This window comes from Engystomops pustulosus, chromosome 7 (assembly GCF_040894005.1).
Source record: "Engystomops pustulosus chromosome 7, aEngPut4.maternal, whole genome shotgun sequence".
NCBI lineage: Eukaryota > Metazoa > Chordata > Amphibia > Anura > Leptodactylidae > Engystomops > Engystomops pustulosus.
The window spans coordinates 149,251,095-149,268,409 of NC_092417.1; the positions used below are offsets into that span (position 1 = coordinate 149,251,095).

At 44.2% G+C, this 17,315-nt stretch overlaps 1 protein-coding gene and 1 long non-coding RNA gene across 2 annotated transcripts in view; one reads left to right on the plus strand and one right to left on the minus strand.

The window, feature by feature from the left end:
* Positions 1-17,315, minus strand: part of LOC140071008 (uncharacterized) — a 50,906-nt gene that overhangs the window by 19,268 nt on the left and 14,323 nt on the right. The window contains exons 3-5 of the long non-coding RNA XR_011849028.1: positions 16,712-16,756; positions 13,221-13,290; positions 10,492-10,617 (exon numbers count right to left, since the gene is read on the minus strand). This is a non-coding gene — a long non-coding RNA (uncharacterized lncRNA). The remainder of the gene's footprint in view (positions 1-10,491; positions 10,618-13,220; positions 13,291-16,711; positions 16,757-17,315) is intronic.
* Positions 10,164-17,315, plus strand: part of IRF7 (interferon regulatory factor 7) — a 28,144-nt gene continuing 20,992 nt past the window's right edge. Inside the window, exon 1 of the mRNA XM_072118200.1 lies at positions 10,164-10,241. The gene's annotated coding sequence lies outside the window, so the exon portion shown is untranslated. The remainder of the gene's footprint in view (positions 10,242-17,315) is intronic.

Genomic DNA, 17,315 nt, shown 5'->3' on the forward strand with positions numbered 1-17,315 from the left:
GGGAGTTAAAGGTGCAGTTCAGACCTTCAACCTTTACCCCTCAACTATACAATGGGGCTTATTTTCTAAGGATTGCACTTTCTTCGGACTGTTCACGGTTTTTGGGATTTGCGCAGCTAAGATAGGTATTTAACAGGGGTTTGCTCTGGGATTGTGTCGCACACAATTGAACTGTGGCACAGCGGCGCTGGCTTTCATGCAACAGAAATCGAGGGGCGGGCCATCAGACGATCCGACTGAATTGGACTGAGCGCACGATTCAAGATTCAAATTGTGTCACAAGACAAGAACTCTGTCGGACCTGAGCGGGGTAGCGAAACATGCAGGATATTGGGCGCACAATCTTAGTGAATTGCGCCAGAGAGCATGATCGTTGGCCACTCCACACTTTGTGAACTCCGCGGGACCGGATAGGTAAATGTGCCCCAATGTGTGAGGCCTCAGCATTCAGAGAAGAGCATAAGTCCCCTTCAAGATATCAGGATCAACTGGCACAAGATGTCATCTGCACCATGACTGCAAGGTAAACATTGTAGACCCTAACAACACATTGGAGCTGGCTCAAGGTAAACCTGAAGTAGACCGCTAGAAGGCTAGAGTAATGGTTGGTAATATTCTGTGGTCTGTTAGCTGATAGTTGGGTTGGAGGGATGTTTGGATGGCGAGGAATAGCAGAGGTTTCACTTGCTATTCGAAAACTCATGGTTCATCATCCCAGAACAATGTGCACATTTACTTACCCGGTCCCTGTGCGTTCCCCGATAAAGATTGTCCGACGAGGATGAATTCTGGCGCGATTCATGAAGAGCGTGCGCCCGATATCCTGCTTGTGTCGCTCCCCGCTCAGGTCCGCCGGAGTTCATCTTCTTCTTCCCGGTGCATGTAAGTGCTTGGCTTGCGACACAAATTTGAAGTTAAATCCCCCGGTTTGTCGGAATCCGTCAGAACGTCCGATGGCCCACCCCCCTGATTTGTGAGGTACGAAAGCCGGTGCGATTGCGCCATAATCCGATCGCGTGCGCCAAAAACCCCTGTTAAATCCCTTTCCCAGTGGTGCAAAACGGACGAAAGTGCAGTCCACGGGGCCCTTAGTAAATAAGCCCCAATGTAGGGGTTATTCTATTCTTTGATGATGTCTTATCACTCTTTCCCTTTTGGCTTGCCTTGAGGAGCATTCTGGACATGGGCATAATTTGTTAGAAGATAAAGCCAATTTGAAGCAAGATATAGATTTTGAGGCAGGTAAATAATTTTCTACAGGGGAACTCGGGAATGTAGGATTTATGTCAAGTCTAAATGGACTAGTGTTGAGGCAATGGACTTGGCCTTCAGAAATGGTTTAATTACCATACATACTTGTGTATAAGCCGAGTTTTTCAGCACAAACAATGTGCTGAAAAACTTCACCTTGGCTTATTCATGAGTCAATAAAAATATAAACTTACATACTCACCTACTCACCTCCGGTGCCCGATGCTTACTGCGGCTCCCCAATGCTCCTGTCCCCGCGGCTCCTCTTCTTTCTTCTCCCTGCTGTATCAGCGGGTAGAGACGCGTCCATCTGTCTGATGTGGCGGTGTCACCGCTGATGACGTCATAGTATGCGCATGGACACGTCTCTGCCTGCTATTACAGCAGAGAGAAGAAAGAAGAGGGGCCCCAGGGATGGGAGCATTGGGGAGCCGCACTGAGGATCTGGAGTTCTGTAAGGCAAGAATGGAAGTTTATTTTTATTACGACAAAGGGCTGAAGGGGGCATTTCATCAGAAGAGGAGGGTCCTGACTGCATGGGGCATTTGATAACTGGGGTGGCAGGCTGCATGGGGCATTTAATTATTGGGGGGCTGGCTGCATGGGGTATTTGATAACTGGGGTGGCAGGCTGAATGGGGCATTTAGTCATCGGGGGGGGGCTGGCTGCATGGGGCATTTCATTACTGGAGGAGGCTTTGACCAATGCTTTTCCCACCCGTGACAATACGTTTTTCCAGTTATTTGTGGCAAAATGCGTTGGGGGTTGGAGGAGTCACCGGGTAATATATCTCACTGTATAAGGATATAGTAGGATATGTCTGTGCCGTGTGTGTAATGATACATCAGGAATCCGGGCCCACGTGTCCTTACAATGTATGTAAAAAAACGACATGTGACCCCAAGCCTAAATGACTGAGGAGCAATTGAGGAGGAGATGTGAGAGGGAAGTAAGGGGTTCAAAATATGAGGGGGAAATGATGGGGCCATAATGTGAGAGTTGGGCACTTGGGAGGCACAATGTGAGGGGGGGGTGTACACAAACAGAAGACAGTTTAGGTGTTGGTAGTAGGGATAAATTAAGGGGGCCTTATTTGTGAGGGCCAACAGAAAAAGAGGGTATTATGATGGGGGCTATGGAAAGTGTAGTATTATAATGCAGGCTAAAATAACGAGTGGGCATTATATGTGCAGGTGTGGCAGGACGGAGGGCATTATATGCCTCTGGGCCACATTAGGGGTATTTTATATGGAGTCCACAGGAGGGCATTATACAGTTTGGGGGCCACTGAAAGGGGAAACTACTCTATGTGGGAGCCACTTAGGAGGGGGGCACTATACTGTATGGAAATATATGGGTATGGAGAAGGTGAACATCTGCGAAGAGTTTGTATGTTCTCTCCCTGTTTACGTGGGTTTCCTCTGGGTCCTCTTGTTTCCTCCCACACTCTAAAACATACCGGTAGGTTGATTAGATTGTGAGCCCCATTGGGGACAGGGACTGTTTTGGCAAGCTCTGTGCAGCACTGCGTAATCTGTGTGCACTATATAAATAAAGGAATTATTACTATAAAGGGACAGGGAAAAAGACTTGGCTAATGACAAAAAATTTGCATTGACACGCGCCTCATATCACGTCTCTCTTTCTCTGTCACAAAAAATGGAAAGTTTGTGATTGTACTAAATGAGATAAATATCTCCTCTTCATGAATGGAGTATTTTGCACAATATAGGGTATTGGTAACCACTGTGGATCGATGCTGAAATATTTTTATTTAGAAAAAAAGGGGATCTAAGAAATACTGAAGAAGTTCAGAGAACTGTGAGATTGTAACATCAGCTGTATTCTTTTCCGCATATAAAAGGACAACTTTGCCAACATTCACTTTGTTTCCTGTTACTTGTTGGTTTAGTTTGAGGATTAAAGATTTATTCTGAGGGCAGGGTTTTCATTATTAGGAGATTAATATCAGAATGACAGGAATCCACCGCCTGGCACCTCTTCCGATCAGCACCTGCCAGTGACGCTTTCACTTCACAGGTCTTTGTCCCATACCAATACCAAGCATGGCCACCATACAATGTACAGTGGTGTGAAGAGTCTCGGAATACCCGTTTAAAGGAATATTTTAAACATTGTCACATTTTTGCACATTGTAAATACAATGGGGCTTATTTACTAGGGGTCCCTCGGCCCATTTTCCTTGGGTTTCCCAATGCGGCAGTTTTTTACACAACACAAATTGGGGGGCGGGCCGTCGGCACAAGCCGACACAAGCCAAGCACTTGCATACACCGGGAAGAAGAAGGTGAACTCCGGCGGACCTGATCGGGGAAGTGACACATGTAGGATATCGGGTGCGCGATCTTCATAAATGGCGACAGTTCATCCTTGCCAAACAGTCCGGATCAGGGATTGTGCAGGGACCGGGTAAGTAAATGTGCCCCAATGTGGCATTTGAATTATACAATTTGGGAATTTATTAAGACAGATGTTGCTCCAATTGTCCTGGAAATTGGTATAAAACCCTGTCTAGAACTTTAAAACAGATTTTTTTAAATTTGGTTAATATTTTAAGCTAGTTTTTTTTTCTACATGTCTATGAAAGGGTTACTAAAATGGTGCAAAAAATATAATACAGACAGTAAATTTTGTGATGACGGTGCTCATTGGTGCAGTAGCAGGTAAGATAAGTGCTCGCCATTTCCGGTATCTCCTGCTCTGCCCTGGTTTCTGACATTGGGTTTATGGCTGGCATTATGCCCCGGGGCAGTACAGAGAGGGGACCTGAGTGGTGAGAGGACCCCGCTTTGTCCGCTGCACTTCCCTGAGTAATTATAACGGCACATACGGCCAATGTCTGAAGCCAGAGCAGCAGAAAGCAAGAGAGGAGCCTGATGAGGTGAGGATTTGTTTTTTTTTTGTCTGCTCTGGGGTGTCTCCAGTATTATACATCTGCTCAGGGGGTCTCCAGTATTATACATCTGCTCAAGGGGTCTCCAGTATTATACATCTGCTCCAGGGGTCTCCAGTATTATACATCTGCTCAGGGGGTCTCCAGTATTATACATCTGCTCTCAGGGGTCTCCAGTATTATACATCTGCTCAGGTGTCTCCAGTATTATACATCTGCTCTCAGGGGTCTCCAGTATTATACATCTGCTCTCAGGGGTCTCCAGTATTATACATCTGCTCAGGTGTCTCCAGTATTATACATCTGCTCTCAGGGGTCTCCAGTATTATACATCTGCTCTCAGGGGTCTCCAGTATTATACATCTGCTCAGGTGTCTCCAGTATTATACATCTGCTCTCAGGGGTCTCCGGTATTATACATCTGCTCCGGGGGTCTCCGGTATTATACATCTGCTCAGGGGGTCTCCAGTATTATACATCTGCTCAGGGGGTCTCCAGTATTATACATCTGCTCTAAGGGGTCTCCAGTATTATACATCTGCTCAGGTGTCTCCAGTATTATACATCTGCTCAGGGGGTCTCCAGTATTATACATGTGCTCTCAGGGGGTCTCCAGTATTATACATCTGCTCAGGGGGTCTCCAGTATTATACATGTGCTCTCAGGGGTCTCCAGTATTATACATGTGCTCCAGGGGTCTCCAGTATTATACATCTGCTCAGGGGGTCTCCAGTATTATACATCTGCTCCAGGGGTCTCCAGTATTATACATCTGCTCAGGGGGTCTCCAGTATTATACATCTGCTCCAGGGGTCTCCGGTATTATACATCTGCTCAGGGGGTCTCCAGTATAATACATCTGCTCAGGGGGTCTCCAGTATTATACATCTACTCCAGGGGTCTCCAGTATTATACATCTGCTCTCAGGGGTCTCCAGTATTATACATCTGCTCCAGGGGTCTCCTTTATTATACATCTGCTCAGGTGTCTCCAGTATTATACATCTGCTCCGGGGGTCTCCAGTATTATACATCTGCTCCAGGGGTCTCCGGTATTATACATCTGCTCAGGGGGTCTCCAGTATTATACATCTGCTCAGGGGGTCTCCAGTATTATACATCTGCTCCAGGGGTCTCCAGTATTATACATCTGCTCAGGGGGTCTCCAGTATTATACATCTGCTCTCAGGGGTCTCCAGTATTATACATCTGCTCAGGGGGTCTCCAGTATTATACATGTGCTCTCAGGGGTCTCCAGTATTATACATCTGCTCCGGGGGTCTCCAGTATTATACATCTGCTCCAGGGGTCTCCGGTATTATACATCTGCTCAGGGGGTCTCCAGTATTATACATCTGCTCAGGGGGTCTCCAGTATTATACATCTGCTCCAGGGGTCTCCAGTATTATACATCTGCTCAGGGGGTCTCCAGTATTATACATCTGCTCTCAGGGGTCTCCAGTATTATACATCTGCTCAGGGGGTCTCCAGTATTATACATGTGCTCTCAGGGGTCTCCAGTATTATACATGTGCTCCAGGGGTCTCCAGTATTATACATCTGCTCAGGGGGTCTCCAGTATTATACATCTGCTCCAGGGGTCTCCAGTATTATACATCTGCTCAGGGGGTCTCCAGTATTATACATCTGCTCCAGGGGTCTCCGGTATTATACATCTGCTCAGGGGGTCTCCAGTATAATACATCTGCTCAGGGGGTCTCCAGTATTATACATCTACTCTCAGGGGTCTCCAGTATTATACATCTGCTCCAGGGGTCTCCTTTATTATACATCTGCTCCAGGGGTCTCCTTTATTATACATCTGCTCCAGGGGTCTCCAGTATTATACATCTGCTCCAGGGGTCTCCTTTATTATACATCTGCTCAGGTGTCTCCAGTATTATACATCTGCTCCGGGGGTCTCCAGTATTATACATCTGCTACAGGGGTCTCCGGTATTATACATCTGCTCAGGGGGTCTCCAGTATTATACATCTGCTCAGGGGGTCTCCAGTATTATACATCTGCTCCAGGGGTCTCCTCCAGTATTATACATCTGCTCTCAGGGGTCTCCAGTATTATACATCTGCTCAGGTGTCTCCAGTATTATACATCTGCTCAGGTGTCTCCAGTATTATACATCTGCTCAGGGGGTCTCCAGTATTATACATCTGCTCAGGTGTCTCCAGTATTATACATCTGTTCTCAGGGGTCTCCAGTATTATACTTCTGCTCCAGGGGTCTCCAGTATTATACATCTGCTCAGGTGTCTCCAGTATTATACATCTGCTCAGGGGGTCTCCAGTATTATACATCTGCTCAGGGGGTCTCCAGTATTATACATCTGCTCAGGGGGTCTCCAGTATTATACATCTGCTCAGGGGGTCTCCAGTATTATACATGTGCTGTCAGGGGGTCTCCAGTATTATACATCTGCTCCAGGGGTCTCCAGTATTATACATCTGCTCAGGGGGTTTCCAGTATTATACATCTGCTCAGGGGGTCTCCAGTATTATACATCTGCTCTCAGGGGTCTCCAGTATTATACATCTGCTCAGGTGTCTCCAGTATTATACATCTGCTCAGGGGGTCTCCAGTATTATACATCTGCTCAGGGGTCTCCAGTATTATACATCTGCTCTCAGGGGTCTCCAGTATTATACATCTGCTCAGGTGTCTCCAGTATTATACATCTGCTCAGGGGGTCTCCAGTATTATACATCTGCTCAGGTGGTCTCCAGTATTACACATCTGCTCAGGTGTCTCCAGTATTATACATCTGCTCAGGGGGTCTCCAGTATTGTACATCTGCTCAGGGGGTCTCCAGTATTGTACATCTGCTCAGGGGGTCTCCAGGATTATACATGTGCTCTCAGGGGTCTCCAGTATTATACATGTGCTCCAGGGGTCTCCACTATTATACATCTGCTCCGGGGGTCTCCAGTATTATACATCTGCTCAGGTGTCTCCAGTATTATACATCTGCTCTCAGGGGTCTCCAGTATTATACATCTGCTCAGGGGGTCTCCAGTATTATACATCTGCTCTCAGGGGTCTCCAGTATTATACATCTGCTCCAGGGGTCTCCACTATTATACATCTGCTCAGGTGTCTCCAGTATTATACATCTGCTCTCAGGGGTCTCCAGTATTATACATCTGCTCTCAGGGGTCTCCAGTATAATACATCTGCTCTCAGGGGTCTCCAGTATTATACATCTGCTCAGGGGGTCTCCAGTATTATACATCTGCTCTCAGGGGTCTCCAGTATTGTACATCTGCTCAGGGGGTCTCCAGTATTATACATCTGCTCAGGGGGTCTCCAGTATTATACATCTGCTCTCAGGGGTCTCCAGTATTATACATCTGCTCTCAGGGGTCTCCAGTATTATACATCTGCATACCTCCCAACATTTGTGAAAGGAAAAGAGGGACAAAATGGCGGCATGCGTAGCGGTGATCCCCCTAAGCCACACCCCCGATCACTCCCTGGCCATGCCCCAAATTTTAGCCATATTATAATAATAAAAATCATCTCAATTAAAAAAAATATATATATATCCTCTATGGGATTTGAACCCAGAACCTGCAGTGTCCATGTACAATAATGCCACAGTGCCCCAACCCACTGAGCTTTAACCTCTGTAATTATCAAGGATTAGAATTTTGGTAACTAAAAACTATGACTACTGTTACACTGTGACACAGATTTAATGCCTTGGTATATAGGGAGGGATCTTCTCAGAAATTATTGTAATAATTGAGACTATTATTATTATTATGGAGATTATTATTATTATTGAGATGATTATTATTATTTTTACTATTATTTATAATCGTCTCCATAATAATAAAAATAATAAAATTTATAATAATAATAATAGTCTCATTAATTACAATAATAACCTCTGAGAAGATCCCTCTCTATATATCAGTGCATTAAGTCTGTGTCACAGTGTAACAGTGGCAGATAACACTTCTTAGTTACCAGAAATCCTCAGCTCTGTGTCACTGGGCTTATAGCTCAGTTAGTTAAGGCTCCTGTCTACAGTGCAGAGGGTCCCAGGTTTGAATCTCAGCCTGGGTAAAACTTTATGTAATTTAATTAAATAAAGAGCTTGTGTCTGGGGAAGCCCTGGAGACCATACATGGACAGATACTGATCTGACCTGATGACGTGGTCCCTGCTCTCTCCGCTAACCCGACACTTCTCTGAAAAGGATTCCCTGCCCGATGCCTGCTCTGGGAAACCCTAGGAGATGCAGTGACCATATATGGACAGATGCTGATCTGAAGCTGATGACGTGGTCTCTGCTCTCCGGCTAAGCCGACACTTCTCTGAAAATAATTCCCTGCCCGATGTCTGTAGAAGCCATTCTGTACTATCAGTTCTGGCTTTCAAAGTATTTACTATGGGGACACAGCGGGACCTGGGGAGAAAATCCGTGACAATTTCATAGCTGCCCGTGACACGGGGCAGAGGTACAAAAAACGGGACTTTCCCGGCAAAATCGGGACGGTTGGGAGCTATGCATCTGCTCTCAGGGGTCTCCAGTATTATACGTGTGCTCTGGGGATCTCCTGTATTATATGTGTCCTCAGGGGGTCTCCAGCATTATAGGCGTGCCCTGGGGGTCTTCACTGTTTTATGCCTGCTCTGGGGGTCTCCTGTTTTATAGGTCTGCTCTGTTGTCTTCCCTATTTTATGTCTGCTCTGGGGGTCTCCACTATTTTATGTCTGTTCAGGGGATCTCCAGTATTATAACTTTGCTCTGGGGGTCTCCTGTATTATAGGCCTGCTCTGGGGGTCTTAACTATTTTAAGTTTGCTCTGGGGTGTCTCCAGTATTAGTGTCTGCTCTGGGGGGTCTCCTGTATTATAGGTCTGTTCTGAGGGGTCTCCAGTATTGTAGGTCTGCTCTGGGGGCCTCCAGTATTGTAGGTCTGCTCTGGGGGTCTCCAGTATTATAGGCCTGCTCTGGGGGTTTCTCCTATTTTACATTTGCTCTGGGGCGTCTCCAGTATTTTAGGTCTGCTTAGGGATTGTCCAGTATTTTACCTCTGCTCTGGGGGTCTCCTGTATTATAGGCCTGCTCTGGGGGTTTCCACTATTTTATGTCTGCTCTGGGGGTTTCCTGTATTATAGATCTGCTCTGGGGGTCTCCTGTATTATAGGTCTGTTCTGAGGGGTCTCCAGTATTGTAGGTCTGCTCTGGGGGCCTCCAGTATTATAGGCCTTCCCTGGGGGTCTCCAGTATTGTAGGTCTGCTCTGGGGGCCTCCAGTATTATAGGCCTTCCCTGAGGGTCTCCAGTATTGTAGTTCTGCTCTGGGGGTCTCTAGTATTATAGGCCTTCCCTGGGGTCTCTAGTATTGTAGGTCTGCTCTGGGGGTCTCCAGTATTATAGGCCTGCTCTGGAGGGTTTCCACTATTTTATGTTTGCTCTGGGGGTGTCCTGTATTATAGGTCTGCTCTGGGGGTCTCCTGTATTATAGGTCTGCTTTAGGGGAGGTCTCCAGTATTATTATAATTAGTTATCGTACAAATCTAGTGTTACACCATATTTGGCTTTTGGGGTGCTTTTGGCTTTTAGTTCTTCTAGGGTTCTGGTTACTAGTGCAGCCCCTTGAAGTTGAGTGATATGACTGATAAAGGTGTGTACCCCTGATTTAGAGCATCGCAGAGTCTTTTCTATTACTTTTTCACCATCAGTAATAAATTATTCTGGGTTATACCACCACTGTGTCTCCCAGTCACTTGTAAGTTATAAGAAAGCATATTGTGGCAATTGTAGGAATAAGGTTCTGAAATATAAAGAAATGTTCATTGTTTTCTGACTTGAACCCTTGAAACTTTCATTCCCTTCAGCAAATTTCCTCACTGCTAGACTTGACTCTCAGCGCCACATTCCCCTTTCATAGTTGTTTCCTGAGAAGTGTCCTCCCCTGTAACGTAATACTCTCTTATTGGCCACTCCTGGCTTATTATCTCACCCTGGGCTGGGCCAACTTCAGTATATTAATCACATGCTGCTGTGGCTCTGGGATTACAGAAGAAAACACTATCTGAAAGCTTCCAGGTAATGCAATGGCTACTACTAGATTATATAGTCATCATATACCTCCTATAGATGCATGCTGCGCCCTGCTCGCTGCTTGTACTCTTATATACAATATATCACCAGATGTCACTGCAAATGCTTTTTGGAATTTCCTGACTCTGCTAGAAGATACTAATGTTGCAGAATGCTTGGTACTGGCTTTAGCCACACATATGGGTAGAAGGCAATAACAATCTAAGGATCAGTCTTCTAAATGTAAAGCTCATACCTCTTGAGCATAAGAAGACTTATGGTGTAGAAGAATATGTTGGAAGCTGTTTATTTTCTCTCATTATGTTCCAAAATGTGTGCTTCCATGCAGCTGTTCACACTTGCACTTTATCAGAGTCTGTTCCTGGCCAATATTTAAAAAAACAAAAAAAAAGGATAACCATTAAAAAATATATTTCAGTAAATTAATGTTTTTGAAAAGTTTTAAACAATGTTCAATATACTCTTTGTAGCAATTTTCTAGATCTCTGTTTGATGTCATGTAATGGAAACCTTCTATGGGATTGTTCCAGTCCTGTCCATGGTAACATGACTTCACAAACCTGGCAGAATTTTATTTAGGTAACCAGTGAAGGCTCCTGTTGAATGACAGCAAGCAGAGATCTAGAAAACTGTGAAGAACTATGGAACATTGGAAAATGTCTAACATTTCATTTTCCAAACAATAACATTTCTTTGTTGAAACTGGACAAACCCTTTAAGCCTAAACATATCCATGCACTCTTTCTTTAGGTGCCTAATATGTTTTCCATCACCAGCATCATTGAGCTGTAGATGTTGGAATCATTTTGAATAGTTTGGGACATTTGACTTTTTGTCTGTATCATGTGTATCTCAAGAGCACATTTTTTTAGTTCTACTTAGCATCATACAGGTAAATGATGCTGATAGTGACAGCTGCAGTACCAGTCATGGCCACACCAATATGGAGGTCGCTGCACAATGCGGTTCTCCACATGCGGCTGTCATTGCAACAAGTTAATGCTACTAGTATGATCATTTAAAAAACGTGAATCCTACATGCTAAAATTGTGTCAACTGTGCAATTTTCTCAAATTCCCCAAAGAGCTGATTTCTAATACATTTATTGTGCACCCTGTATAAAAGAGATTCCCTACATGGCACATCATAAATTTAGAAGAGGTGGGTAGTCTATAGGAATCTATATACTAGGTTTCCTTGTAAAGTCTATGGAGCACATATACTTACCCGTCTGCTTGAGTTCACCGAAAATACATTGTCCGATCGGAATGCACTGTGCCGCCATTCACTAAGATCGCGAACCGGATATCCTGCATGTGTCGCTTCCCCGCTCAGGTCCGCAGGAGTTCACCTTCTTCTTCCTGGTGCATGTAAGTGCTTGATCTTGTGACAATTTGAATCCTGCGCTCAGTCTGAATCAGTCGGATCGTCCGACGGTATGCACCCTAATTTCTACCGCATAAAAGCCAGCGCAGCCACGACACAATGCCAAGTTAAATACCTGTCACAGCGGCGGAAATCCCGAAAACGACGGAAAATCAGACAAAAGTGCGTCCGCCAACCCTTAGTAATTAAGCCCCTATTTGTTCCTAGGATTTAACCCTATGCATTGGGTATTCCATTCAACAGTAATTTTGCATTCTACAGGGGACAACATACTGGGCTGTTATGATGAATGGGGATGAAGTTTGGGAGAGGGCAGTCAAGTAATCCCAACTTTCCCTGCACTTGTCTACACGATCCTCTGTATATCACATGTGTTTACCATCTCTCACTGGACCTAATATTATTTAGAGACCAGGGCAAAGTCCTGTGGAAAACAAACCAGGAAGTGAAACTGAGTAAACTCTTGCAGACACATCAATCTCAATCCTGTAGTATGTCAGGAGGATAAATTGTTCCCTTAGTTGTAAAACAAGTGATGCGTAGGTGACAGGGGGGTGTAGAGTTGTCACTTTTATTATTCAGAGTATTGGTTTCTAGCAAAAGTTTCTGTATGATAAGCTAATACTGTATCTGTGTAATCATTTACCAAAATATTATACCCCCCACTAATAGTAGTCATGTTGCATTTTCCTTAGCTCTATGTATTGTACCATTCCTCTGTTATTGCTCTTAGAAATATATGCATAAATTAATAACTGGGCGTTAACGGTTAAGGGTGTGTCTCTATACTGAGTGACATTGTTTAATCAAAGAGACCCAAAATTCTGTACGGAAAGGGGCGTTCCGGTGCTCTGTATGACTGTGCACCACATTTAGAATTGTTTTGCTCGCTTTATGTTAAAGGTGCACCAAAAAAAAAGTTGTTGCACTCTTTCGGAGCAGTGCAGGAGGCGCCAGATTCATGAAGAAAGTGAGCCACAATTCATGAACCTGGCGCCCCCTGCACACTACACAGGCAAACTGCAACTAGTGCTGTTTGCACTGTTTTTAATAAATTTGGGCCAATGTATTTATACATTTCCAACGGCTTCCACAACCTTAAACTTGTCCATTTTCAGGGTCTCAGAGGTGCCATGTCATGCCAGAAATATTCAAATTGGTTCAAAAAAATTGGTGAATCGGTTGAATCAATTTTTGAGAAATCTGAGTAACTGGATTTACACTAGTCTCAGGGCATGAATTCTGGGGGGTCATAAGGGAAAGGTTTGGTCATGCCGAAGTCATTCACAGTAATACATGAATGTGCTGTGTCTACAAGAGGAAGGCTATGTTGAGAATGTGGAATATCCACAACTTGCTCTGGATATGAATTCATTTTATCCAATGAGGCTATTCTTCATGTGGTTACCGGCTGTGGTTTCTGCGTAAAACTTACTTCACTTATTTTTGCCACAATGCTGATTTTAAATCTGGGTTGGAAAATTTCCTGCTCATATAAACAGCAACAATGTTATTCCAATATAAAAAATGAGAATTTGGCAAGGAATAGGCAATGAAATCTACATATGAATAACATACCTTCAGAGTTTGTGATGGGGAGAATGTATAGGTGACGTCCTATAGAACAACAACTGAAGGTTCTTCTTCCCTAGTAAAAGGGATGAGACAATGTATAATTATCATGTGTTTTTTCATAATTATACTATAGGAAATTATGTTATACAAAAAACTTCTCATGAGCTATATATCATATCAATATAAGTAATGTCATCCAATGGGCAGAAATTAGGGAGTGTCTTAAGGTTATCTTACCAGACATACCAGAAGGATAACCTGGTTAGAGCTTTTAGAGTACATATATACTGAATGGGGGAGATTTATTATAAGTCTGTTATAGCATAACTCAGTGATGGCGAACCTATGGCACTGGTGCCAGAGGTGGCACTCAGAGCCCTTTCTGTGGGCACTCAGGCCATCAGCCCAGGACAGAGTTCACAAACAGGAACAAATCCATTAAATCTTCCTGCTCAGCATTATTTTACAGTGACACTTCATTGACTGTTTGGAACTGCTTGAAAATTGAGAAGGTGTTGAAATAACTGCATTATCTTTGGAGGTCCTCCTGCTGGACCCACCATTCTTCCTAAACAGAGAGACCCTGGAGAGATGCTACAATGATAGTCTGAATTTGCCCTCCCTCTTTCAACTGTATTGGGGGCCTTAGGTGGCCAATACAATTAAATAAGTGGAAGAAAAGGTAGCAATAAGTTACTGCTTAAAATGGCACGTTGGCACATCAGGGTAATAAATGGGTTTTGGTTGTGGTTTGGGCACTCGGTCTCTAAAAGGTTCGCCATCACTGGCATAACTGTTCTAGTTGCCCATAGCATCCAATCAGAGCTTAGCTTAGATTTTCCCACAGGTGTTTATAAAATTAAAGCTGAGCTCTGATTGGTTTCCATGGGCAACTAGAACAGTTTTACCTCAGAAACTTGATGATACATCTCCAGTGGGATAGATTATATAGATATAGAGATAGATAGAAAGATAGACATAGATAGATATAGATATACTGTTAGAGGGAGATTTATCAGAAGTGTCTGAGGTAAAACTGTTCAAGTTGCCCATGGAAACCAATCAGAGTTCAGCTATAATATTATAGACAGCTGTGGGAAAATGAAAGTTGAACTCTGGTTGTCATAAGCAACTACAACAGTTTTACCTCAGACACTTTTACCTCAGATAAATCTCCTGCTCAGACTCCATTATTAATAAGCGTCTAATACAGTCAGATAACCCCCAGAAGTGAATCCAGCATTGTCTAGAGTACTTTATAATCCCTCCAGACATACAGCACCTGTTCTATTTACTGTTATTTTATAGAAAATTCTGTTTTATTGTTATACAAATCAGCAACTTGGTGCACCAGGGACGGAGCTATGTCTCCTGGTGAACCTGTGCATTTATTTCTACATCATCTATCTGCCAGTGATAATAAATGTGCCGTACTGGTTGCACTGGGTGTTGCAGGGCTTGTGATTAGAGATGAACGGACCAAACATTTGAATTTGGGTTCAGCCATGCAACCTGGACATATTGCCGGATTGGAGGGCAAACAGTGAATCCGGCAAATTGACGCCCCTAGTAACTAGCCATGGCTATCACCAGTGAGGGGTATCTCCCCTGGTAAATCATAATCATGGTTAGGTGCTAGGGGCATCAATTTGCCACATTGGCTTGATGATGCGCCAGTAGGCGCGAAACGGCTCGTCGCCACGGTCCCGCTCCTCCTTGTACTATGCACCCGAAATAAAGAAATTTACCTTTTCACAGCAATGGTGAGTGCCGCTTTTCCTCTTGTCGCATTTGAATATCTATTGGACTTTATGTCTATCTAGCAGAGCGCCACCGGCAGTGTAACAATAAAAAGGATTGTATTGCCGGAGTCCGCTACAGTGATATAACATTGCCCTATGATTGGTATGCACCGCGATCAGTGAAATTGGATTGTGCCGAGCGCTGTCTTCTATTACCAGTGTTTGTGTAATTTGCCATATTGGTTGTTCAGCCGCCAATCCATAAATATGTTCGAGTCACATGGCTGAAACTGAACGCAAAAGTTGGGTCTGCTCATCTCTAGCATAAACAGAAGAGAAAAAGTTGCACCAATAGGGTGCCACAAGAAGCTAATTTAAAGGAAACCTACCACCACAAATCTACCTATAAAGGTAGATCGGGTGGTAGGTGAATCAATGGGACGTGAGGATAGCCCTTTTAAGGGCTAATCCTCACGTCCCCGCACTGTTTTATAAACTTTTATTACCCTATTATGTTAATTTACTTATGCGGCTACTGGGGCGTGGAGTAGCCGCATCTGAGGTTACACGAGGCGGCTACTCCACGCCCCGGTAGCCACATTACCCCTCCTACTCACCATGTTCGGCGCGCAGCTGCTCGTAGCTGCGCGCCCTCGTCCGCCGATCCTGCCGTCTGCGCATGCGCAGAACAGCAGGCCCGCGCCTGCGCAGCCACGGCTTCAGAGCAGTGACCGCGCAGGCGCGGGCCTGCTGTTCTGCGCATGCGCAGACGGCAGGATCGGCGGACGAGGGCGCGCAGCTACGAGCAGCTGCGCGCCGAACATGGTGAGTAGGAGGGGTAATGTGGCTACCGGGGCGTGGAGTAGCCGCCTCGTGTAACCTCAGATGCGGCTACTCCACGCCCCAGTAGCCGCATAAGTAAATTAACATATTAGGGTAATAAAAGTTTATAAAACAGTGCGGGGACGTAAGGATTAGCCCTTAAAAGGGCTATCCTCACGTCCCATTGATTCACCTACCACCCGATCTACCTTTATAGGTAGATTTGTGGTGGTAGGTGCCCTTTAAATAACATTAAAAATGTCATTTTCTTTAAAGTTATAGATTTTGTGGCAAATTAAAAACGGAAGTCCGGAAACCTTGTTTTGTGCCCTACACAACACTTTATTTTTTGGGAAGATGATTTGCATACTAAAAGCATTAAAGCAAATCAAAGCCCATTGGGTTTGTTCAAGATGTAAGACCAATAACCCACAAACACTATGGTGATGCCACACACGTGGCGTTTTGAACCCGGTTTTGGTCCGTTTTTAAGCAGTCCGTTAAAAAACTCATGCGTTTTTTGAAAACGCATTCGTTTTTGACCAGTTTTAACTAAGATAATTGGAAAAACCTGTCAAAGACGGATGAGCTTTCAAAAAACACGTGCGTTTTTCTACAGACTGCCTAAAAGCAGACCAAAAACGGGTTCAAAAGCCATGTGTGGCATCACCCTTATATCCAACTGATATTTAAAAGAGATCCACCCAAAATATGAGAATGTGTAGGTATCCTATATATTATTTCACCTGACGTATTGTGCCTTCATGATTCCCAGGTGTCATACACAAGTGCAGAGGTACAAAGGTTGGTGGCATATGGTGGTATCTGTGCATTTTTTTTACATATTTGTGATTATCTTTTCCCTTTTCCCTGCTGATATTATGTTCAGAAAGTCATGGATACAGTTATCACAGAGCAATGTCCACTTACCATTATATCTGTAAAGTAAGTTAAGGGCAGACTTCACTTCCTCAACTTAAATGAAAAAAAATGAAAATATGAGATGTGACCAATACATAACATAGCTTTTATAATTTATTCCCTGCAGGTAGGACAATATGTAGAATCTGCAAAGCTCCTCCTGCTCTATAACATGCTGCTTGCTGACAGAACACTTTGTATAACTGCTCAGCTCCTCCTGCTCTATAACATGCTGCCTACAGATAGGACACTTTGTACATTTAGTTCAGCACCTTCTCCTTTATAACATGCAGCCTGCAGATGGGATACTTTGTACATTTGGTTCCGCTCCTCCATTTCTATAACATGCTGCATGTAGATAGAACACTATATGCAATCTGCTCAGCTCCTCCTGCTCTAAAAGATGCTTCGTGCAGATAGGACACTATGTACAATCTGCTCAGCTCCTCTTGCTCTATAACATCTTGCCCACAGATTGGACACTATAAACAATCTGGTCAGCTCATCCTGCTCTATCAAAAACAGCTTGCAAATAGGACATTATATACAATCTACTCAGCTCCTCCTGCTCCATAACAATCTGTCTACACTTTAGTTCAGCTCCTCCTGCTAT